This window comes from Dipodomys merriami, unplaced genomic scaffold, assembly GCF_024711535.1.
Source record: "Dipodomys merriami isolate MVZ:Mamm:240054 unplaced genomic scaffold, mDipMer1.0.p SCAF_97, whole genome shotgun sequence".
In the NCBI taxonomy this organism is placed as follows: domain Eukaryota; kingdom Metazoa; phylum Chordata; class Mammalia; order Rodentia; family Heteromyidae; genus Dipodomys; species Dipodomys merriami.
The window spans coordinates 1,116,967-1,142,604 of record NW_027206590.1 but is presented as its reverse complement, the minus strand read 5'-3'; the positions used below and the strand labels follow the sequence as shown (position 1 = coordinate 1,142,604).

General features: G+C 44.1%; 1 long non-coding RNA gene across 1 annotated transcript; it reads left to right on the top strand.

The window, feature by feature from the left end:
* The first annotated feature begins 99 nt into the window (after window positions 1-99).
* Window positions 100-25,373, top strand: LOC138821970 (uncharacterized). The gene is made up of 5 exons (XR_011370278.1): window positions 100-699; window positions 5,291-5,345; window positions 6,215-6,326; window positions 6,745-6,774; window positions 24,777-25,373. It is a non-coding gene; the product is annotated as an uncharacterized lncRNA (long non-coding RNA).
* The last annotated feature ends 265 nt before the right edge of the window (window positions 25,374-25,638 follow it).

Sequence of the window (25,638 nt, the reverse complement as noted above, 5' to 3'; positions counted from 1 at the left end):
TGGGGCAGCCGTGCGGCCTCGGGGCCGGGCCCTGGGGGCGGGGCGCGGGGCGGGGCCTAAGCTCGGGGGCGGGGCCAGGGAGCCGCTGCGGGTTGGACAGATCCCACGTGGAACGCGGAGCTGCCCGCGGAGTTCCCGCGTGCACCACCGCAGGGAATGGTCCCGCCAGCTCTCGGCCGTGTGCAAAACGTGGAGTAAGTCGTATACTCCCATCTACAGACGGGGCAATGGAAGCGAGGAGCCCACAATCACACACACACATACACACGCACACACACGCAGGGACGAGCGAACCCACAGCGTGGAAGGTGGGTCTTCCCCTCCCCCCCACGCGTCCCTCCCATGTGTATCCACTTTCCGTCCACACGCGTCCAGATTTGCACCTGGAAGGGACGATTAGCTCCTGGGAGCCACGCCCCCCCGCGCTGTCTGAGGAGCTGGCGTGCACCTCTAGGGTTCTTCGAGAAGTTTCAACTTGGGCCGATGTAAATAAGCTGTAGTGCCAAGCTGATCACTTCTTAGGAACTGGCTGTAGGGTGTACGTGAACACTACTTTTCTGCCCGGTGACAGTTCCTTGGGAGACCAGAGTCAAGCAGGAATGTAAAGTGAATTTTGAGAGGCTGAAATCTTATCTGTTTGGTTCTGAAATCAAGGCTGGATTGTGGAGGCACATTGTTCACTGCCACGATTAGAAAGAGGTGAGGAGTGGGGAGGTGTGGAAAGTGAAGGGGAGACGGACAGCATTTTAAAGCAGGTTAGAAATCCAAGCATTTGGGGCTGGGAAGGTGGCTCAGTGGTAGAGCTCTTGCCTTGCATGCTAGAGGTCCTGGGTTCAATTACTCAGCACCACATAAGCAAAAAGAAAAAAGCCGGAAGTGGCGCTGTGGCTCAAGTGGTAGAGCACTAGCCTTGAGCTGAAGAGCTGAGGGACAGCGCCCAGGCTCAGAGTTCAGGCCCCATGACTCCCCCTCCCCCAAAAAAATATTCTGTGTTTGCAACATGGACTTGTCTTGGGATCAATCCTAGCTCTGGCTTTCCTTTACTCAGGAGATGGTATTTTGAGGATGTGGTAAATTAAAGAATATGAAGTGTTTAGTGGTGTACACTTAAGTACTCAGTGCTACTGAAACTCTGGTAAACTTCTATATAAATTTGCTTCTGTGCTTTCTTTTGTAATGCCTCTCTTCTAGAATATACCATTTGATACAGATTGAGACTAATGAGAAAATTCCATTTCTTCTACCCACGTTCTTTCATACAAACATGCCCTTATTGGTATCATTCGTTGGAATAAACAGTCGACAGAAGCTTTCCATTTCAATTCTTGCCAAATACCAACCAACACACCACTGCCATTATCACCCTAAAAATTCCACAATCGAAAGATTAATCCCAGATCACCCCAAACTCCTGGTAACTCTATGACAACACATCATAGCATTGCTTCCTCGACACATCATAGCATTGCTTCCTGAGCTGCTTAGGAACAGAAGTATTGCTTTGTGTTGCAACATAGCTTAGAACAGGTGACCATGAGTCAGGGTAGTTATCCAGCCTATCTGGGTGACCAGCTACCTGACCCTAGGCATGATATTTTTTTTCAAAGCTCAAATATGAAACTCTCAAAGCTACAAGGAAGTTAATATTTGTCAAAGCAGGGGCATCAAGTTTCAGCATGTGGTGGGGTAAGAAGCTTGAAGTGGAAACAATAAAGTCATATCAGCGACCCAAGTCTGGTCTCTCTGGAAACACAATTTTCTGTCACTTCAATGTTAAATAACTTTGTTAAGTGTGTGTGTGTGTGTGTGTGTGTGTGTGTGTGTGTGTGTGTGTGTGTGTGTGTGTGTGTGTGTGTGTGTGCACATATGTACCAGGGCTTGAACTCAGATCCTCCCTCTCTGGCTTATCCTGCTCACAGCTACCTCTCAAGCTACACCTTCAGTCTGGCATTTTTGCTGGTTAGTTGGAGATAAGAGACGCACAGACTTTTCTGGCCAGGCTGGCTCTGATGCAATCCTCACATGCCAGCTTCCTGACTACTTAGGATTATAGGCAGAAGCCACTGGTACCTGGTTTAACCTTGCTGCTTGAAAACTTTGGTGAATCATCTGATCAATACAATGCCCTCAGCCTAGAAAAAAATATATTGTGTTATAAAATATAGAGTAGCTTCCTTAAAACAGATTTGTATCACATCCTTGCCAGCGAGTTACTCATAAGATAAACTTGCCCCAGTTAGGTTAGGTTCTTGGCTCATGATCCTCTTGACTCAGCCTCCTGATTACTCCGACGATGAAAGGCATGAACTACTGCACCCCGCTTTGCACCTCATTGTTAAAGTAATTTACCTTTTTGGAGACTCATAGTTGTACAGTTTGCCTTCCCCTCAACAAATCATGTGAGAGAACACATTTGATCTAATACCCTTGGCAAAAGATTAAGAGCAGATCAACATTTTTGCATGGTGAAGGAACATATATATATATATATATATATATACATATATATATATATATATATATACTCTTTTAATACATCTGAAATCTGAGTTTAAAATTACAATGAAGTTTTGAAGGAAATCAGAAAAAATACTGTTTTAAATGTAATGGTAGATTTATAACCTCTAGACTGCTTACTTTGCTGATTGGAGCTGTAGTAGGTTCAGCTGTACCTACTACCCAGCCAGCACAGGGTACCGGGAGCCAGGAGAATGACTCAACATCATCGGTGAGTTTGTCCCCTGTTCTCTCCGTGGGTGTTATGAGTCTCTTCTTCCTGTGTTGATCTGATTTCTAAGTGTCTCAATATGTGCAATTTTTTAAACCAGGAATGGCTTCTTGGGCCTGCAACCTATATAGTTATAGTGCCTTTCTTAGTTTAATGCTCCATTACTAACTACTGTCTTGAAATTCTTAACTTTTTGAACAAGAGTTTCTCCTGAATCCCACAAATTATGTAACTGTTGCTGATCTTACCATATAGAAGGGGATTTGTTTTCCCTTAACCTGTTCTCAAATGCAAATCTATTATTTCAACTAGTATTTACTTGAAGAAACATGTGTTTCAGTTCTGAAGGAAAAACATAAACAACAATAAATAACCTAAATTAACTGGGTTTATCCCAGTTCACAGCTCATTTAAGCAATCTTCAAGAGTATATTTGACTATACGTGATTTTGACCTATGTTTGCCTTTGTCACCTAACCCCCTCACTTAAGAGCTGATTCCATTGTAAGGAAGAAGGAAAGACTAAATAGAATTCTATTTCTCTACTTAAGAGAAAGGGCTGAAGAAATCAATAAAGGGGGAAAGATGCAATTAAAAGCTGAAGGATGAAAAAAAAAAATAGTGTCAATACAATACTGTCAATAGCCTGCTAGGAAGCAGGCTGCTGGATGTTACTTTCTGTTCAAATTTGTTACGAAATAAAACTACTCTCAAAACAGTCTACTAGAACTAATTAGCTCCGCCTTCCTAGCAAATTCTATCATTCTTTATACTTTGGTCTTGGAAATGAGGCAGATTTAAGTTACTGGCCAGTCTGAATATATCAGCTGATACTTGATCAATTTTCTAAAGCACCCAAACTGGTTCTCTTTTGATTCCATTGAACTGAATTAGTATATAGTTAAAATTTATTTCTCAATCCAATTGCTTGTATCCTTCCATTTAGACATTGCCCAAGCCAGATCCCTGTCTCGTTATACAGACAAACATTCACATCAGTACCTTTCCTGCCCTCTCCACGGGTCATTTCCACTTACCTGGATACGATTGTTCTTGTAGGGAAGGGCAAAAACAACAAAGAATGAGGACCAGCAGTGAGGGCAACTGGGTAGGAAGCCCTAGGAAGTGGGCGGAGCCAAGGAGCACCTATAGGAAGTCAAGGAGAGGATTGCTCAGTTCCCAGTGCAGGGCAAATTTTCTCCTGAGCCTCCCTCTAGGCTAGCAGGTGCTTGTTTTCTAAATGCTTTCTCTAAAGAGCAAAAGGCCCTCACCTCTAACCGCTAAGGCATTTTCTTTTTAATGATAAACTGGACAAGTATCCTTTCTCAAAACGTATGGTACTTCAATCGTGATACTGCCTTCTGAATATGAAAAATACAGAGCTCTAATAATTCAAATGCTTGCACAGTGATTTTTTTTACCTGTATTCCTGGATACTCTGTTTATATTAGGACACTGACATGCTACAACTGAACAAAGAGATACTTAGCAGTGACTCACTGAGTTGAAAGGCTAAGAATAGAAACCAGAAGAACTCACTTAATGACTTCTCTCCACAAATATGTATACACACATACATGTGCTTAAACATACATACACAGTGTCACATGCAAAGTACTAGCTCATGTTATAATTATACCGTTTCCATAACAACATGTCAACAACATACCAGCACTGTACCAACTAAGTGCCAAAAGTATTTATAATCACATTCCATCACTCTAGTAGGGTATCTGGACTGAGTACCAAGATGACTACACCTTCTAGAAAGCAAGGACAATGCTCCTAACTCTCCTCAAATATGAGGCTGTTTATGCTGTTTTCTATGTGTGTTCATACACACACACATACACATATAGCTATGTCAGTGTGTGTGTGTGTGTGTGTGTGTGTGTGTGTGTGTGTGTGTGTGTGTATGAAATGGTCAGAGAAAGAATAAAAAGGAATAAGTTTTGTCCTGAGAAAATTTAGAGTAGACAGCCACACAAATGCATTTTTGGCGAATTCCTGGAGGGAGAGCCTCTCTGTGTTATAGGTATACAACCTGCAGATCCATCATAAGCAAATACTTCAAAAGCTGGGCATAATGTAATTGTGCAAATGAATTATTAGTGTTCAAAATGAATCCTTTGTTTAAAGGAAGGCTACTGTGATTATGAATGCGAACATTTTTAGGTGGCTTTTGTGATGTACAAGTCTAGGTAATCAAATTGGTCAAAGAACAATTCAACAAGGAGGAAAGTACGGTGTGGAAGAATGAGGATGGGGGATGGGAAGGTGGCTTAGTGGTAGAGTGCTTCCCTAGCATGCATGAAGCCCTGGGTTCGATTCCTCAGTACCACATAAACAGAAAAATACAGAAGTGGCGCTGTGGCTCAAGTGGTAGAGTGCTAGCCTTGAGCAAAAGAAGCTCAGGGACAGTGCCTGGTTCCTGAGTTCAAGCCCCAGGACTGGCAAAAAAAAAAAAAAAAAAAAAGGAAGAATGAGGGTAGGGTTTGGCTTCATATATTCCAGAATCTTCCCAGCACCACTCATTGTACCTCTGCCCTTTTTTCTTCATAGGTGAAGATAGAGCCACAGATGTCCTGGTGATATGTGGGGACTACTGGTCACTCTAGTGGGTATATCAATCTTGTTTTCTGTTGCCAGTGGCACAATACTATGGATTGGATGAGTTATCAAGGAGGCTTGTTATACTTTGGCTCGAAATTATCGCAGTGAGTCAGGTGCAAAGTCAAGGGGCTCAGTCTTCCCTGCTGCTCCCCCTCATTCTCTGTGAACCCACAGGATTCACCCCTGGGGGGTCCCCTGTAATTCTAATCACCTCCAAAGGCTCTTCCTTTAAACACCATAGTCACATTGTTTCTACCTTCTTGATAACTCACAATAGGGATTAAATTTTCATATAAGAAACTTCAGGGGACACACTGAAGCCATATCTAACCCATAATTGTGGGTGTAAGAAGGTAATCCCACTAATGCTTTGCTGCTGAAGCTGGAAGTATGCTTCCTTCTCTGCCCCTGATAGCTGTGATGTGGGTGCAGGACCTAAACATTTGCTTTTGAGTGCTGACCACTGCAGGAAGGGAGAGTTGATTCACAGAGCCTACAGGGCAGGGGTAGAGGGAGAGGGAGGAAGAAATGAATAGCAAGGGCCATAGCATCTTAGCAAATCAGCCTTGTGGCATGGTCTTAGCCATGGTTGGTTTCCTTTAGCTCTTTTCTAAGCCTGGTTGCTGGGTTCACTCAGTAGGTATAAGACCATCTGGTTTCAGTTCCACTTCATGATCTGCTAAGATTAGTATAGGTATCTGTTATTTGTCATTAAGAACCTTGGTTAGGACAAACTCCCCGCAGTTAGCCATAGGATGAAAAGGGTGTAATGTATAGAAGGAACTGAGCAGCATATCAGAATCATTGCATGGACTAATAAATTATATCCACTATTGTAATACTCTTGTGATTTTATTGATTCGGTGTTCACAGTGTCAATAGGTCCTGAGCCACTTAAGGTCTGTGACGTGGCCATTTGAAGTTCTGCAAAGGAACAAATTGAAATTGAACAAGTTGATGATACAGAAGCCATTTACATAAGCCTGTAAGTGAGTCTAACACACCATCCCGTATTTAAATATCAACGTGAATGTGGCCAATCTCTATTCATTATGCAGTGACTCAGAATCCATTCAGAGGAACAGGAGTCCAATCCAGAGAGTTTAATGGAGGGATTTTAATAGAGAGAACAAGTGATAGACTGGTAGGAACAGCTGGAAGTTCTATCATGGGATGGTAAAAACAACCTAGCTAATACATTCAGTGGAAAGCCACTTCCATCCTCAGAGCAAACACAGGGCATACAGCCAGGTACTAGAGGTTCACACCTATAATCCTAGCTACTCAGGAGGCTGAGGTCTGAGAATCTCTGGTCAAAGCCAGCCCAGGCAGAAAAGACCCTTTGAGACTCTTGTTTGTTTTGTTTTAACTGTATTTTTTTGTCTTTTCTTTTTTGGTACTAGGGATCGAACTCAGGACATTATACTTGCTAGGTAAGTGCTTTGCCACTGAACTACATCCCAGGCCTCCCTCCCCCGCCTTATCTTCAATTAACCACTCAAAAACCAGAAGTGGAGCTGTGGCTCAAAGTGGTAGAATGCTAGCCTTTAGCAAAAGAAGCTCAGGCATAGTGCTTAGGCCCAGAGTTCAGGCCCTAGGACCAGAAAAAAAAATTGAGGGGTAATGTCCAGTTCGTGTAAGAATTGACTGATTCTCTAGGCTATGGGCTTTTGTTGTAGATAACTACTTTTGTTGTTGTTGTTGGTGGTGGTGGTGGTGGCGGCGGTGTGTGTATGTGTGTGTGTGTGCATACATGCATGTATGTGTGTGCCAGTACTTTTTCTCTCAAAGTGCTCTACTGCATGAGCCACAGTTCTACTTCCTGCTTTTAGGTGGTTAGTTGGAGATAAGAGTCACAGACTTTGCGTGGGCTGGCTTCAAACCTTGATCCTCTGGAGCCTCATAAAGCCTTATTCTGGTAGCTTCAACATGGCCTCAGCCTCCCATACCTGAAGGCAGTTCTGTCAGTACCTGGAAGAAGAACTTTGGCCTTAATCAGTTGATAAATCAGGCATAACTTTAAAAAATTATATATACTTTTTGGAACTACAGTATAGCTGCATGGTAGAATGCTGGCTAGCATAGAAAGCCCTGGGTTTGAGCCTCAGCAGCACAAAAAGAAAAAAGATACACACTTTTTATACAAGGAACTGAAAAGAAAAAGTGGAAATGAGTCTTTCCTAAAGAGATGATTGAGATTTTGAGGAAGAGTGGAGAGGGATGGGGGCTTTGGCACGGGTGCTATGTCAGTCTGTGTGTGTCTTCTCTTGGCTACAGAGAAAGTGTCAAAATGCTGTGATTTATCCACAAAGTATTCACAGAGCACCTGCCAGGTGCCAAACACTGCTTGTCTCTAGAGAATCTACCAGTAACAAAATAGGCCAAGTCTTTGTCCTCAAGGAATTTGCATTTTGGTAGAAGAAGGCAGGAAGGTCAGAAATAAAGAATTGACTGGGTTCCAGTGGCTTATGTCTGTAATCCTAGCTACTCAGGAGGCTGAGCTGCAGAGGATTGAGTTCAAAGCCAGTCAAGCCCAAAACGTCCTAGAGACTCTTATCTCCAAAATAGCTACTAAAAGGCTAGGGTGGAGGCTCGACTCACCCATGGTCACAAAGTCCTGAGTACAAAACTTAGTGCTGCCAGCATAAATAAATGACAAAGTAGCAAAGAATTGGATGCACAAATTCATTTCACACAGGACAAAGGGCTAATGATGAAAGGCCAACAGGGAAAAGAGAGGGGGGGCTATGGTGGTGATATTTTAGGCAGCTTGGTGGGAGCAGAAATCTAAATGAAGTAAGGACATGAGCCTGTAGGTGTCTGGGCAAGGAATGTTTAGGTGGGAGGACTAGCAGGCACCCAGGGCTTGGGTGTACAGGCAGGTAGCAGGCTGGTAGCAGATGTGGCTGTGGTTGGGGTGTGGGGAGGAAGCGGAACTGAGAGTGAAAAGCCAGGGCCATGTCCCACACTGCTTTAGTGACAGTGGGGATTGAGAAGTGACAGGGTGTGATTGCTGTGTGTGAGGACCTCCCCCACCCCTGCCCAGGTAAGGAAGGAGTGTGGAGAGAAGGAGGCAGGGAGACCAAAGTGGAGGCTGCAGTGGGGGGGAGAGGGGGACTGCAGAAGGTGTGCTGCTGGCCTGAGTCTGGAAATGACAGAAACCTAAGTTGGGAGTTCTTTGTTTTGTTTTTTAGTCTTGTAGTGAGGGGAACTTGAGATGCGGTCTTCTGCCTGACTGATGGTAAGAAGGAGATTGCAGGGATTGACAGGCTCAAAGAAAATATATGAGGAAGAGCATAGTGCAATCAGTGGCTCTCAGAGAGACCAGTGCTGGAAGCTTACGCTTGTAATCTTAGTTACTCTGGAGGCTGAGATCTGATGATCAAAGTTCCAAGCCAGCCCAACAAGGAAAGTCCATGTGACTCTTATCTCCAATTGGCCAGCAGGAAGTGGAGCTATGGCTCAAGTTGTAGCATGCTAAACTTGAATTTAAAAAAAGGCTAAGGGACAGTGCCCTGGCCTTGATTTCAAGCCCTAGTACTGGCACCAAACGTACAATCAAATAGAAGCCCTCAGAGAGCCTACAAAGGGAATTTGAGACGCTGGCATCTGCTTTAACTGCTCCTTCTCGCCAGTGGAACAGGTTGACTGGTGGATGACAACCGCTGTTCTTGAAGAAGGCAGGCCAAGGGGGGTAGTCTTGGTTTTTCTCATCCAACCTCCCAGTGGTGTGCGCAGGGAGAAAATCATCTCCCAGAGCAGGAAGCCAGTGGCATTCCACGTGCTGGCACATTCTGATATGAGTATCTTTATCAACAGGTTCCCCTCACCTCGAATGACTCTTCTTTCTCTTAACACTTTTCTTCCGGCACACCATGCAATGTCCTTAACGCTATACTCATCTCTTGTTAAAATGAAGCTCTCTAGTCAGAAGGTCCTTGCTTCACTCACTTATTTACTTTTTTTTTTTTTTTTGGGTCCAGTCGTGGGGCCTGAACTCTGGGCCTGGGCGCTGTCCCTCAGCTCTTCAGCTCAAGGCTAGCGCTCTACCACTTGAGCCACAGCGCCACTTCTGGCTTTCTTTTTCTTTTTGCTTATGTGGTGCTGAGGAATCGAACCCAGGGCCTCAGGCATGCAAGGTAAGCACTCTACCACTGAGCCACCTTCCCAGCCCACTCACTTATTTAAATCCTAGAATCATTCCCAGCTCATTGCAAACAAGCCCTTCAGTATTTGCTGAATGCATGAATGAAAGTAGAAAATCTCCCTCATTGGACCCCCAATGAGGCCAACTGTGAGGTCCTTGGGGTGTGCTCTCTCTCACAGGTCTCTGGATTCTGTGTTTTTGACCAATAATGTTCCTAATGGACATGCCTCATATACATGGGGACAGAACTGGCTTGTGGTTCTATCCTCTGGAGGCCATTGGATGTGGCTTATTCTATTTCAATGTTTGCATGTACTGGCAGAAAATAATAACCAAGACACAATGCTTTCCTTAAGTTTAGTGATGGGCCAGTTTAGTGCAAGAGACAAATATATAAATAACTCATTATAATCAAATGTCCTGTGTGTGATAGTTGATGTATATTCCAGCCATGCTAGAGAGAAATGATCAACTCCATGTGAGGGAAAATCACAAGTGTCTAAAGAGAACTGTTAGAGTTTTGGAGGCTGATTAGTAGTTATCAGGCAAATGTGTAATAGAATAGGGGAAGAGAATAGTAGGTCCAAGGATATGGATAGGTGAAGAATCCTTGTGTGTTTGGAGAACTACAATTAGTTATGTGTATAGCTGAAGCTCAAAGTACTAGCAGGGAGTTAGCAAAACAGGCTAGAGAGGTAGACAGGGATAATCTGGTAAAGAGCTATTTTCAATGATCTGTTCAGAGGCTCCTGTGTAGGTGACATGTTTTGTTTTTTTTTTCTCCAGTAGAACAAGAAGATCAGATTTGTGTTAATAAGGATCACTTACTACTACGGAGAAAAGGTGGCCTCAGATGGGAAAATACAAGCAGTACCTAGTTTTGGCCACTAGGGAGAGCAAGTAGACCAGGACAGCTTGGTTGCTAGCTGCAAAAATATAAGGAAGGGGCCTGGGAGAAAACCTGCAGAAGGCTGTGTTCATGAACCTGGAGCTTTTTAGTCAGGTACTGATAACTCGAAGAACTGTGGCTGTTTAAACATGCTCTAATACTGGAATAGCTGGAAGTCACTCTCCATAGTCACAAATAACCAGCACAAGGTATTTATGCTGGATTACTCGGTACCCAATGGAGAAGAACTGTATGTACACATGAAAAAAAAATGCCTAAGTTAAAAAAGAAACAACACCAAAACACTAGCTGTAGAAATAGTGTGGATATTATGCTCCTTGAGTGAATGACTAGAACGAGGATCCTGATGTTGATATTGAGGGTAACTGCTGGAGAGGATGTGAGGCTGTTGACTGCAGGTGTGAGTCTTAGTCCAGTCGGGTCACTGTAACCAAACACCTCAGACAGGGTGATGTACAGACCACAGGAAGTTATTTCTCACAGCAAAGAAGCTGGGAAGTCCAAGATCAAAGTGCTAACAGATCCGAGTCTATAAAGGGCTGTTTTCTGGTTTATATGGGAGCAGAAGGTGGCCAGGGGTCTCTCCTGAGCTTCAGTTAGGAGGGCGTCTTTTTAGGCAGCCTTTGGTTACTATAATAAATACCTGAGAAGATGAGCTTATAAAGAAAGACAGGTTAAATTTGGTTTGGTCTTGGAGCTTTCAGTCCATGACCAGTTGGTCTCAACGTCTTGGGCCTGTGGTGGTATGTCATAGGAGAAGCACATGGCTGAGAAGTGGGTGTGTCTGTACATATCTCATGTGTGTGTGTGTGTGTGTGCACTTGTGCACATGTGTCTTGGGGGGGGGGAGATAGGGAGGAGAAGGAAGTGCCAGGGTCCTACAACTCCTCCTTTAGTGGAAGGCCACAACCCCTTCCACTAAACCCCATGTTAAAGTTTCCATCATCTCCCAATAGTACCAAGCTGGAGACCAGGCTTTAACACCTGCCTCATTGCAGGCTAAACTAGCCCTGTACATAGAGTTTCTTTCTTGTGACTTTATGTTGAATACTTTCACCTTGGGAGTAAGGATTTCAGCATGTGAATTTAGAAGACATAAAGATGCAGTCCATTGCTCTGTGTGTGTGTGCGTGTGTGTGTGTGTGTGTGTGTGTGTGTGTTACTGAACTTTAATTGACATGCATTGAAAGACATGATATTCATTATTTATTTATTTTTTCTATCTTCCTGTAGTTGTACAAAGGGGTTTCAGTTAGCAGGACATATTTAAAGGGCACAATGTTGTAAGTTCTGAACTACCTACGTACCTGAAAAGCCATCACCACAATCACAATAATAAGCATATCAACTACCCCCCCCAAAGTGTCTGCTCATTCCTTTGTAAGCCTTCTTTACCCACCCCCCTTTGCTGTTTCTCCTGTCCACATACCCCTGGTTTGATTTCATGTATTCCTTTGTAGTCCCTCTTTATCCCCTCCCCCCTTTTTTTGGTCCCTTAAGTCTAGGCAATTACTGGTCTGCTTTCTGTCACTAAAATGTTTACATGGTCTAGTATTTTATGAAAACAGGATCACACTGGGCCACAGGTATAGTTCAGTGGTAGAAGGCTTTCTGGTGAAAATGAGACCTTGGGTTCTCTTCTTAGGATAGCAAATAATCCAATAGAATAGACTTGTACAGTATGCATTTTTTACTTTAAAAAATAGTTTGAGATTCATCGGTGTCATTAAAAGTATCAATCATGACTCCCTTTTCATTGCTGAATGACATTGCCTGTTCAGTGCTTATTCATCATCTGCAGATGGGCATCTTAATCACTACATAGCTATGAATATGCTGAGGGTTCAGAAAACCATCCTCTGAAGTCAGTGCTGTGCTGAGCTACTAAGGGGCTTCTGGCCTCTCTCACAATGAAGACTCCTCCCCTCCCCTTCCAGTGTCTCTCGCTCCCTGGCTCCCTAGGTCAGGGAGAGCTGGCTACCAAGTCCCTCAGCCACCTGGGCCCCAGGAAGAAGGCAATGATGACCTCTGGTCCCTTCTCTGTGTTTCCATGAACTCTTCTTATCTCCAGGAAGGAAGTTAGTCACACTCACTGTCTCTCTGACCACTGTTCTCCTGGCCCAGAGTTCCTACAAAAGCATACTCCCCCTCATAACTCCATATTCTCCTCTTTCTCCTTCCCTAAAGATGTGGGGTCTGCAAGGTTCTGAATCATTCTAGGCTGGTGGAAATCACACTCCTGGGATTCCCTCCCCTTTTGCATATTAATAAATTGCTATTAATAATTCTACTTAAACGTTATCATTTATTCACGAGAACCTTCAACCGGCAGAGGGGAGATGTCCCTTTGTCCCTATAAACTTTCTTGTTTACACGTTTGCATGTATCTATTTCTCCTGTGGGATACTTCCAAGGGGAAGGGCCAGCCTTGTGGTGTGGGGGTTGAACTCAGGACCTTTGCATGGCAAGCATTCTTCAGCTGAGCAACATTTTCTCCCTTGGCTTACCTTTGTCTTTACAAAGGTAAAGACATTTTCCAAAAAATTTTTTTTTTTTTAATCATTTTACTTACCAGTAACAGTGCGTGGGCTTTCCGGTTTCTCTGCACCCTTGTCGACATCTGCTCTGGTCACACTTGTAGGTATTATTTCTTCTAAAGACTTTCATCAGCTCGTATATCCTTCATTTAACGTATCTTTAGTGTAATGTGTCTTTCATATGCTTTTGGCCATCTGTGGATCCTTTTTGGTAAAGTTTGTTTTTGTTTTTCTGGTCCTGGGGCTTAAACTCAGGGCCTAGGCACTGCACTTGAACTTCTTTTGCTCAAGGCTAGTGCTCTACCACATGAGCCAGAGCCACTTCCAGCTTTTGGGGTAGTTTATTGAAGATAAGAGTCTCAAGTCTCTCCTGCCCTGGCAGCTTTGAGCTACCATTGTCAGATCTCAGCCTCCGAAGTAGCTAGGATTACAGGAGTGAGCCACTGGCGATGGGCTAAGTGTTCAAATTTTGGGGGCTGTTGACACTGATGTTTCCTTTTATACTCCTATAAAGATTTTAAATCTTACCCAGAGAATCTCTTTTGTAATAAAATAGTGACTTAAAATATCTCAACCTTAAGTACAATAGCTAAAATTTGAATTTGAAACTTAAAATATACTACACTACAGTGAGGGCTAATCCCAGTAATACCTTTAAAAGATAAAATGTTGATTTTAACACTTGGCTTCAAATGGCTAGAAATGACCTCAAAACCAATGTAGTTTTTTATTTATGTAAGTTATTGAGTTGGAGATACAAGTTTAGAAAATTCAAATGAACCTGGCTTCAAATTCCTATGCTTTTTTCTTTTTTCTTTTTGCTGATAGTAGAATTTGAACACAGAGCCTTGTGCTTGGTCAGCTTGCTTGCTTGTAACTGGTGCTTTACCACTTGAGTCATGCCTCTAGTCCTACTTTTTGCTGGCCAACTGGAGATGAGAATCTTACAGACTTTTCTTCCTCAGGCTTTCTTTCATGCTCATGATCCTCAGATATCAGCCTCCTGAATAGCTAGGATTATAGGTGTGAGCCACTATACCTGGCTTCTTGCCCTATCCCCCCCTTACAGTTCATGTGATCTTGGGCAAATTCCCATAATTTCGTTCAGAAAATTAACATATCATTTGTCTCATAGGTTCATTTTGAGGATTAAATTAGATAGATGTCACCAGCCAGTACAATAACTAGCATGTAATGGGCAGGTACACCACAAATATTACAGCTCCTGTCATAAAGCAGTTTGTCTTACTACCCAATGATCAAAATTCAGACCAAGATGAAAGAAAGCAGTAATGTGATTTTGTAAAGGAACTGTTGAAATCAGTGTCAAGCCAGGCCATAATCCTTTGTGACAGACACAAAGGGCAGCTCTCTCTGGCTCCCATTTGCTTTTGTTGTTGTTTTTGTGCCAGTCTTGGGGCTTGAACTCAGGAGCTGTCCCTGAGCTGCTTTTCTGCTCAAGAATAGCACTCTACCACTTGGAGCCACAGCTCTACTTCTGGCTTTTTTGGGGGTAGTTAATTGGAGATAATAGTCTCGTGGATTTCCCTGCCAGGGCTGACTTCAAACTGGATCCTCAGATCTCAGCCTTCTGAGTAGCTAGGGTTATAGGCTTGAGCTACCAGCGCTGCCTCCCATTTGCTTTTAAAGAATCTGAAATAAGAGCTCTGGCTTGCCTTTAATGTTGAAAGGACCAATGGGGAACAACACAGAAAGAGGAAACTGAGTTGAAGATGGACCTCTCTGAGCATGTTAGCACACAGGGACTTCCTTTGCAGAAGTCTATACATAAACCTTTTCTTTTATTTTGTTATGATTTCTTTTGATGTGAATCCCCAGAAAGAAATCACAAATGTAGGAGATATAAATAGCTTGGCATCACATTTTAATACTGAAAGTATGTGGAGAAGGAGTCTGAATCTCCAGACTCTTTACCTTCCACCCTTCTTTCTTGCCTCTTTTCTAAGATAAGGAGGAAGGAGGAAGAAGCAGCAAAGCATTAGACTGAGGTCACCAGGCAGAAAGAAAGCAGGAGGCGAGTATAAGTATTCGTTTTTGTTTTTCCTTACCAATCTGTTTGTTTTTGAGACAAGGTCCCACTAAGATAGCCTAGAAGGGTCTCAAACTTACCATCCTCCTGCTTCTGTTTTCCTAATGTTCCCAAAATTATAGGTGTGTACTAACACACCAGTCCTGCCAGTCCATATCTACCAGCCAATGAACCTATCACATGCTAGTTCTTGTACTGGTTGGCCTACTGTTGAATGCAACTTGAGAAAAAAGCTGACCCAGAGCATGAGCCCTAGAGAAAGCCTGGGCATTTCTTTTGCTCTTTTTATTTTTCCTCCCATATGGCAAACAGAGACCCTGCACCTTGCCTACCTGGGCGCCTTGTTGGGCTCATAGGCCACTGCGCTTGGTGTTGAGATCTCTTCCTGTAGGCTCCTGTCATCTTTCCTTGGCAAAACAGCAGGCCAAGGTTTGGAGAAGCTGTGAAGAGAATGCTGCCCAGGGGTGTGGAGATGCAAATGAACTGAATATCGTCCTAGGCAGAAGTCGGCTTTGAGGGTGGAGCCTAAAGCCCAATTAGCACTAAATTTAGGTCCCCTTAGGTTCTGCCTCCTTGGAGCTCTCTTCATTTCTAAGCTGCAGATAAGTAAAAGTCTTAGGTAGTGAGGCCAGAGGCATGATTCAAACAGTAAAGCACCTGCCCAGCAAATGTGAAGCTCTCATGTCAAACCCCAGTGTGGAGAGGAAAAAAAGAAAGAGAAAGCACATGTGTGAGAGAGAGAGAGAGAGAGAGAGAGAGAGAGAGAGAGAGAGAGAGAGAGAGAGAGAGAGAGAGAGAGAGAGAGAGAGAATATGAGTCTCAGGTGGCGTTCAGGTCCTCTAAGCATCTCTGCCTGTAAAACCCTAAATTATCTAGATTGTTAAAAATACATCCCTACACCTTAAGGAAATCAGGCAAACGTTTAATACTAGTTTATGCTGACAACAAACTCTCCAGACGAAGGAAGGAAAGAAGGGAGGAAGGAAGGAACGAAGGAAAAGAGGGAGGGAGGGAGGAGAGTCAAAGAAAGAAGGAAAACAGGAAGCAAGCAGGAAGGAAGGGGGGGGGCGAGGGTGTATAGGAGAGAGGAAGGAAGGAAACTGAAAAGCCCTGATTCATAGTGTTGCAGCTTTTGATGGGCTAGGTACTCCTACCAGGGTTAATTTTGAGGTCCAGTCATTTAACAACCAGTTGCGCAGCTCCCAGCATTTAGCAACTGGCGGAAGCACTTCAGCACACTAAGGAGCAGGATGATTCACTCCCTTCCACATGTGGGAAGATCGGAGCTGCAGAACATGACCTTGGCAAAGATGGGACCCAGAAACTAAAGCCAATGTGATACTCTCTGCAGAGCCCACTGTCTTGACTGCTCCCCCTCAGTAGACCCCCCTCAATAGACCCACCCCCCACATATGTCCACGCTCCAAGAGCCACATCTGCAGGCTGCTCCCCAGCTTGCATCCTCACTCACTCACAGCCAGAGACAAAAGAGGGTTTCACACACCCCAGGGAAGGTCGGCCAGTCCTGACCTTCCTTTGGATTAGAAGTTGGGAGCATCGCCTGAGGATTCTGGGGTCTGCCCGATGGGGGACAAAAAGAAGAAAGGTATTGGTCAGACAAAACTAGTATTTCCTGCGTTAGTCAGCCATCTGTCACCATGACAACACATCTTAAGAGAACAGCTTATAGGAGGAAAGGTTTATTTTGGTTCATGGTTTCAGGGGTTTTCATCCAAGGTTGGTTAGCTCCATTGCTTTGGGACTGAGGCGAGACAGAACATCATGGCAGCAGGAGCCGGTGGCAGAGCAGGCTGCTCAGCTCATGATGACTCAGAAGCAGAAAGACTGGGAGAGACAGGGGGCAAAAGATGCTAGTCAAGGACTTCCTCCCAGTGATCTGCTTCTTCCGACTAGGCCTCCCACTAACGCCATCAAATTATGAATCTTATCAATGAATGAATCCATTGATTAGACTAGAACCCTTATGATCCAGTCACCTGTCAAGAGTTCCAAAACTTGGGTACTGAGCTTTCAACCCATGAGCCATTTGAGGGACACGCCATATTCAAACCATGGTATTCCCATTAGAGCCAGCAAGAACAAGACCTTTGTTTCTTCTGGTGCATGAAGGAACTGTTTCACCTTTCATGTTTTGGCATTATATTTTAAAGTTTTTTAAAATTCCCAGCTAATTTTTTAGTATTATAAGTACATTCTTTGTTGTTGTTGGTGGTGGTGGTAGTCGTCATGGGAACTTGAACTCTGGGCCTGGGCACTATCCCTCAGTTCTTCAACTCAAGGCTAGCACTCTACCACAGTGCTACGTCCAGTTTTCTGGTGGTCCATTGGAGATAAGAGTCTTCCAGACTTTCCTGCCCAGGCTGGCTTTGAACCATGATCCTCAGATCCCAGGTTCCTTAGTAACTAGGATTTAAGGTATGAGCCACCAGCACCCAGTGCATTCAATTTTTTTAAATATCAAAAGTAGGTTAGCAATAGGCTGTGGGTTAAGTAATAAGATTTCCTCCTTTTGTGAATTATGTTCATGTCTTTTGCTCATTTATCTTCTGGAGTTTGAAGTTGTTTCTAATTTCTTCTTTCAACAGACATTTTCTCCTCAGCATGCTAGGCTCAGCATCTGTAAACACAGGAAATAGGACAGTGAGGAACTCAGATGAATGTCCTCATCTTCATCATTCTAGCCACTCAGGAGGCTAAGATGTGAAGATCCCAGTTCAAAGCCAGCCCAAGGCAGAACATTCCATGAGACTCATCTCCAATTAACCAATAAAAGGCTTTAAGTAGAGCTGTGGCTCAGTAGTAAGAATGCCAGCCTTGAGTGGAACAAGCAGAGCCACAGTGCCCAGACCTTGAGTTCAAGCCCCAGTACCAGCCCATACACATGTGCACACACAGACACACAGACACAGACACACAGACACACACACAAACATTCTCATCTTCAGAAGACTTACCTTCTATTTGAATGGCCTTTTAAAATGACAACATCTTTTTGGGTCATGTTTATAAACATTTTTTCCTATATGCTTTCATATTTAGAATACTCATTTCCAACACATGTTCACGTTTACTTATGTATGTAGCTTTGCATGTTTGTGTAGTTTCATCTGCTCTATTTCCTCCTTTAACAAAGCCTTTATCTTTCCATGCTTAGAAATTTCATTTCCCCACCAAGTTTTAAGAGATGATTCACTTGATTATTTCCTCTTTGCCTAGGCATGGAACCTTGTCAAGTGTTTAACTCATCTGTAGTTTATCCTAGTGCGTGGAGTGATCTGAGCATCTGAGTTGAATATTTTCCCAAGCATTTAAGTTCCTGAGTCTTCCCCTTCTCCACTGATACATATAGCTGACAACAGGCGGCATTTTGATCAATGGGGCTTGTTGAAGGGAAATTGCTTTTGCTCAGCTTAGGGAATTTGGTGTAGGAACTGGTGGCCATGGCTTTGTGTACAACAAAGGGAAAGATACATTTTAGTGACTTTAGCCAAGGACAGACCTACCTGTTGACTGGGAGCTTGAAAGAAATATTGTGCCTGGTCCCTACAACTAATATGTCTGATATTGGGCCTGAGATTCATCTGTTTTCAGTTTATTAAAGCTCTTCAGGTGGCACTGAGAATAAGAAACTATGGGAGATAAAGCTGGTCAGACAGGGAGCAGACAGAGACAGACATCAAAGCCAAGCTTGTGTGTGTGTGTGTGTGTGTGTGTGTGTGTGTGTGTGTGTGTGTGTGTGTGTGTGTGTGTGTGTGTGTGTGTGCTGGTCCTGGGGCTTGAACTCAGGGCCTGGACACTATGCCTTTGCCTTTTTTCCATTCAAGGCTGTTGCTCTACCACCTAAGCCACAGCTCTACTTCTGACTGTTGGGTGGTTAATTGGAGATAAGAGTCTCATAGACTTTACTGCCCAGGCTGAGTTTGAACTGTGATCCTAAACTCTCAGATTCCATAGTAGCTAGGATTACAGGCATGATCCACCAGTACCCAGCTCTAAGCTTTTCTTCATTATGAGTTCAGAAGAATCCTGCCTGAGCGGGAGGCATGGTTCAAGTGGTTAAGCACCAACCCTGAGTCAAAAAGCCATGTGCAAGCCTAAGACATTGAGTTTGTGAGTTCAAACCCTAGTATCAACACAACCACAACTAGGAAAAATAAAGAAATAGAAGGATCCTGCCTGATGATGTATGTCTAGAGCTGAGAGAAAACTACTGCAATAGCAGAAGAAGAACTCTTCTACTTGGTCCATTGATCACACCCAGAGGCCAGGGATGGAGTTCAATCTGGCAAGTATAGGTTTCAGTCTCATTTTTCCCACTTGCAAATTTTTATCTGGACAGACTGCCCATCTTCTGAGTCAGTCTCCTCTCTCCCCCTCTCCCCCTCCCCGCCCCCTCTCTCTCCCTTAAACAAATATTTGCCTAATAGGCTTGTGATGAGTCAAGGAGAAATCAAGTGTGAACTGCCTGACAGCTGGGTGGGCTCTCCATTCTCCAGGTAGGCCTGTCTCATGGCTGCCTTCAGATTGGATGGAAGATAGTCCCAGAGAAAACATGCCAATACACGTCCAGATGAGAGGCAGAAAAATGTTCAAATTGCTATTCGTCCTATGTGTCTCCAAGATACCCCAGATACTGTCCCTTTCAGGAGGCGCAGGGAGAGAGCAGGAGAGAAGCCCCAGCTCCACTCTGGCCTTCCCTGGGAAGCCTCGGAGATTCCGAGCTTTGTAGCTGGCAGAGACGAAATCTGGCTCCATTCCAGCGCGTCTCAGCTCAGTCACAGAGATAATCCCAGCCCCTGGGCAGCTTAGCCTGTGAACCAAGGTCAGCTGTTAGGAAAATAACATGGCTCTAATCATTTTTATTCAAGAAAATTCTTCATGCAAGTCTGTTTACCGGATACAGAGGTACTTCTTTCTCAAGGAAATGAAAATAACCATTTCTTCTCTTAAGGCAGATGTACCTGCCTTAACTTCCCAGCACTGATACTTATTCAGTGATTTGTGTGTGTGTGTGTGTGTGTGTGTGTGTGTGTGTGTGTGTGTGTGTGTGTGTGTGTGTGTGTATGTTATATGTATGAATGTGTGTGCCAGTGCTGGGGCTTGAACTCAGGACCTGGACACAGTTGTTGAGCTTTTTTTGCTCAAGGCTAGCACTCTTCTATTTGAACGACAGCTCCACTTCTAGCTTTCTTGGTGCTTAATTGGAGTCTCACAGACTTTCCTGCCTGGGATGGCTTTGAACCATGATCCTCAGATCTCAACCTCAAGAATAGCTAGGATTATAGGCATGAGCCACTGGCACTCAGCCTTCATTCAGTGATTTGACAAATATTTATTGATATCTCTCTCCTCTACACTGATTTCTCAGGCAGCTTTTTATTACAAGTTGATACCAAGTTGTTTTGTGTTTTTTGGTTTTTTCCTGTAGTAGGCTTGAACTCTGGGCCTGGGTGCTGTCCCTGAGCTCTTCAGCTCAAGGCAAGCACTCTACCACTTGAATCACAGCGCCACTTCCAGTTTTCTGGTGGTTAATTGGAGATAAGAGTCTCACAGACTTTCCTGCCTGGGCTGGCTTTGAACCGTGATCCTCAGATCTCAGCTTCCTAGGATTATAGGTGTGAGCCACCAGTCCCTGGTGACACCAAATGTTTATGTCAAGATTAGGTTCTAATCAGTAGTCGTTAGAGGGCAGGCCTTCCAAGAGGTTCTGTGGCTGGTAGAAAGAGAGAAGGGTTTGGAATCAAACACACATGGTTTCTGACTCTAGCTGTGTGAGTTTAGAGAAATGGCTAAGATACTCTAGCCTCAGCCTTCATTTTCTCTAAATGAGATTGCTTTTCACATTCTAAAGCCATGATCAGTTTCTCAAAGATCAGCTTTTGGGGAGTGGAGAGGAGAAAAGAACTCACCCAACCTCTAAGACAGGAACTGTGTCCCAGAGAGAGGAGAAAGAGGCCAGCATGCCTGATGTGAGGAGGGTATGTATGGAAAGGCAACCCACTTTCCCAGAACACTGGGAAAGGAGAGAAAGAGGCCTTCTTCTGGGCACACTGATCATACCCCAAAAGTCCAGGTTATGGGGTGTTCTCCCCCCATGATGGTAGGCTTGAGCTGTGGGGACACTGAAGGAAAGCCTCTTATCAATGGAGGTCTTACCTGCGTCTCCTTCACTGGATATTGGAGGAATGGATCAAAGGAAGGATGGCATTTTTATCACTTGGAGAAAGAAATGAGAGGACCTGATATATTGAGGCAAGAGAGGATTCCATTAAATCAGAAAACTGATACAAGGTCATCCCATATCATCCAAGAGGTTCTCTTTCTAAAAGACTGGAAATCTGACTGTCAGTTTACTAATGACTCAGTCTCTTCCACATACTGGTTAATCTCATAAGTTAGGGTATTGCTCACTGAGGTTGGAAGTTTCTGGTGAGCTTGAGTTTATCCACTTTTCCCTCCTTCCCAGGCCTTCATCCTCTTCTAGGTAGAAACCTTTTCAAGGGGAATCTGACTTATAAACACTGATCAGTGTGGATGAAGATGCTAGGCCTAGGATCCAGGCATCCACCCTGTTAGACATGGGCCTGTGAAAAGAAGGCACCCAGGGAAGTCATCAGAAGTTACAATGCAAACTCTAATCCTCGACCTTATCATATCAACCAAATAGGTATCATACTGCATTAACATACAATCCTGATCTTACTTCAAGACCAAAGGATTTTCAGTGCCACCAGGTCAATGTAAGGAAACCTGGAGTCTCCAATGCAGCTGAAAACTTCCAGGGATAACCAGGTAGTAAAGGTTAGGGACACTGGCCTACAAGGGACACTGAGATGCACTTTCACACATTATTTGGCTGTCCCTCAGTACTGGGTCTGGTGCTGATAGCAGTGGTTGTAGGAGTGATTGAGACAGTGGTATAGGGTAATGATCATGATAATGATGACAGCTACTTGCTGGGGCCTTGATCTTCTTTATTCTTTTCTTTGACTAACAGTAGGCATTTCTTAAGTGCTTATTGAATGAATCATTTACTCCCATCATCTCCAACAGCCTCCTGCCTCTCTGATGCATCATGGGAAGACTCTTCTTCCAGGCATATTCTTGGCTGGCATGGGTGCTTCTTTAGTTAAATATGTTGTCTTGCCAGTGAGGTATTCCTACTATTACCCCAATCCCCACCCAGTTCCTCTTGTTTCCTATTCCCTCAGTACCACTTAGCCTTTGATGGACTGATGGTTGTCTAGTCTCTCTAGCTAGCCTGAAATCTCCAGGGAAGGACTTTGGATGGCTTTGTTCACTCTGATAGCACCCCCCCCACACACACACACACCATACCTTGTATAGATCAATGCCCAAATTTATTCAACAAAATGCTTTCTTAATGTGAGTTTTTCATCCCACCCAATGATAAGTAGTAAAATAGACAATGTAGGCAAGGGTTTTATCCTCTCAGGTCTATGGTTTGGTCAAGATAAGATAATTAAACTAATTACACCATAATGGCCATTCTCTAGAAATAAAACATGCTGGGTGCTTTACAGATAGTATTTCACTATGTTGTAAGGTGAATCATCCCAGAAGCCACATTTTGAAATATAGAACATTGGAGTCTTTATTATACAGATAGCAGGCTGCAGGCAGTCCATTGTTACAAAGGCCTGCAGTCCCCAAATACATATAACACAGCTAGGAAACAGGCTAAAGAGGAAAGAAAGAGCAAAAACAATACCAACAATCCAGTTCAGCTCCAGTGGAGAACTGAATTGGGACACTGTGATGACTAGAGACGAGCCAGGAGACAGGAGACAGGACAGGATCACAGAGACACATGTGGCATGGTGTCCTGGCTGCTGGGCTGGGCCTAAACAGGGTCGGCACAGGGGGCAGATCCACCAGAAGTTCCCAGTCCCAGAGACTGGATTGACAGATTCAACAACCTATCAGCTAGGTGCCCACCCCTGCCTCCAGGTCATGGTCATGCCTATCACTTGGGAGGCAGGTGATGGGCAGGGGATTTTCTTCCCTCAGCACGAAGACAAGATGCCAGACCATGTGGCTCATTGGCACTGGCCAGACCTGACCGCCTTACTTCAACGAAAGCCGTACTACACAGCAGAACATGAGGGCACAGTTCCCAGTTATAGATGCTTCCTTTGCCTTTTCTTTTTTTCTTTTTTTCTTTTGGCCAGTGCTAGGGCTTGAACTCAGGGTGTGAACACTGTCCCTGAGCTTCTTTTGCTCAAGGCTAGCACTCTACCACTTGAGTCACAGTGCTACTGCTAACTTTTTGTTTATGTGGTGCTGAGGAACTGAACCCAGGTCTTCATACATGTTAGGCAAGCACTCTACCATTAAGCCACATTCCTAGCTGCCCCTATCCCCCCCCCCCGCCCCTCTGCCCTTGCTTTTTCTATGGCTGGGTATAACACAGAGGCCGTGGGTAACAGATGAGCTAGACGTACTTAGTACTCACTCTTCAAGGCTAATTCTGTATGTCACTTATAATTATATTCATTAATTTTCATATTTTCATGCTATTTTTCTGTGTATCCTGGTACTAGGGCTTAAAATCTGGATCTTGAGCTTTCCCTTAGCTTATTCACTCAAGGCTAGTGATTTGCCATTTGAGCCACACCTTCACTTCTTGCATTTTGCTAGTTAATTGGAGATTAGGGTCTCTTGGATTTGTTTGCTTGAGTTGGCTTTGAATTGATATCCTCAGATCTCAGCCTTCTGAGGAGCTAGGATTACAGGCATGAGCTACCAGTGCCCAGCTTCGTGCTACTTAAAAAAATGAGAAGACTGAGGGTCTGGAGAAACTAGAAAACTTGCCAGAACCACACATATAGTAAATCTTTTAGATAGGACCCAAGACACTTTGTATGCTTATAGACTGTAAGGAATCCAGAAGACGAAGGCACTGCCTAATGGAGGGGAGGACCAGCCAGGGACAAGAGACAATGGGACTCCCAAGTTGGAGAGCTGGGGAGAAGAGCTTGAACAAAGGCTTCCAGGTAGCGCTAAGGCAGGGACAGATAGATGAAGTAGAATCCAAGACTGGTGGAGAGTCAGAGTTCCCACACCCCCAAAGTGCTTCCTGGTATTGTGGTTTTATTCTAATTAGGAGATATGGTAGGTGTTTGAGTAAGGAGGAGGCAGAATGAGAATGGTGTTTGGGAAGGAAAGTTGCTACAGAGACTTCATCTCATTTACATAGGAATTCATCCTGTCTATGAACCTCTTCTTTTGTTTTGGTTGCCTTAGCAGCATATATATTTATAATGTCTGAGTCTTTCATTTAAAAAAAATCATACTTATATACAATAGCTACTTCTACCAAACTTTCAAAGCTTGAAGGCTTTCCCATCATCCCCCTCACCTAAAGGGAAGGAGGTATGATGTAGACAACATCTTGGCAGGATGCTGAGAACCAGCTTAGGGCTTTTGTTTTGTTTTTGTTTATATTCTGGTCCTGAGGCTTGAACTCAGGGCCTGGGCACTGTCCCTGAGATTCTTGTGCTCAAGGCTAAGTGATCTACCACTTGAGCCACAAGCTCTACTTCTGACTTTTTTTTGGTAATTTATTGGAGATAAGAGTCTCATGGACTTTCCTGCCCAGTTGGCTTACAATTTGCATACTTGGCTCTCAGCCTTCTGAGTAGCTAGGATGATAGGTGTAAGCCACAATGCCCAGTTGATAAAGGATTTTTAATAAAGGTCATGTTCTGCCTGTGGTCTCATCATTTCTTTTCTTTTTCTTCCCACAGCCCACTTAAGGAATGAAGCCTGCCTGTGCCCTGAACCTTGCGAGGGGGCAGGTGCAGGGATAATTTGCCCATTGCAGGTTGAGATCGGGCTGTGCCCTTTCCTTCCCAGTTTGAGGTTCCTGATACTTACCAAGAATTGAGTTGTTATCTGAAAGCTGAATGGCCTTGGAATAGTGACTTACACTCTACGCCATATCTTCCTATGTACAAATCATGTGCTAATCGAGTGTGAGCTTCAGGTTTAGTTCCTGGATTCTGTCCCATTCCCTGCAACTCTCCAACTGTGTGACTTTGGGTGAATTGTCCATTTTCATCAGCAAACTAGATGAGTACAGCCGTGGTGCTGGCATCAGAGAGTCACTACAGGTGGAAGAAATGACATAGGTAAAGCTGAGGTCATACAAGGAGCCACTAATGGACATCAGTGATCACAGGCGTGCATTACTGTAGCCCCTTGAAGCCCAGCAGTGTTCCAGCATTCCTTATCATCGTCCTTGTTGTCACTATCGTCAATACCATTCACTTCACCCTCCTACCACATCAGCCCACCCTCCTTTTCATTACCACTATCACCACCACTGCCATCCATCACCACCATCCTACCATTGAATCGGCCCTGTCTCTGTCATTGTCGTCATCATCATCATCACCATCATCACCTCCATTATCTCCACTGTCTCCACCATCTCCACTATTCCCATCAGAAACATCACCAGCTTCCCTGTCATGATGATGCTGTAGCTCTGGGAGATCACCCCTCTCCCGTTCCTCCCCTCCAGTGGTCTCCCTTGTGGTTTGTCTTATGAAATGGAAAGCCCTAGCATTTTACAATGACATAGGTATACCTACTATATGTGAGACA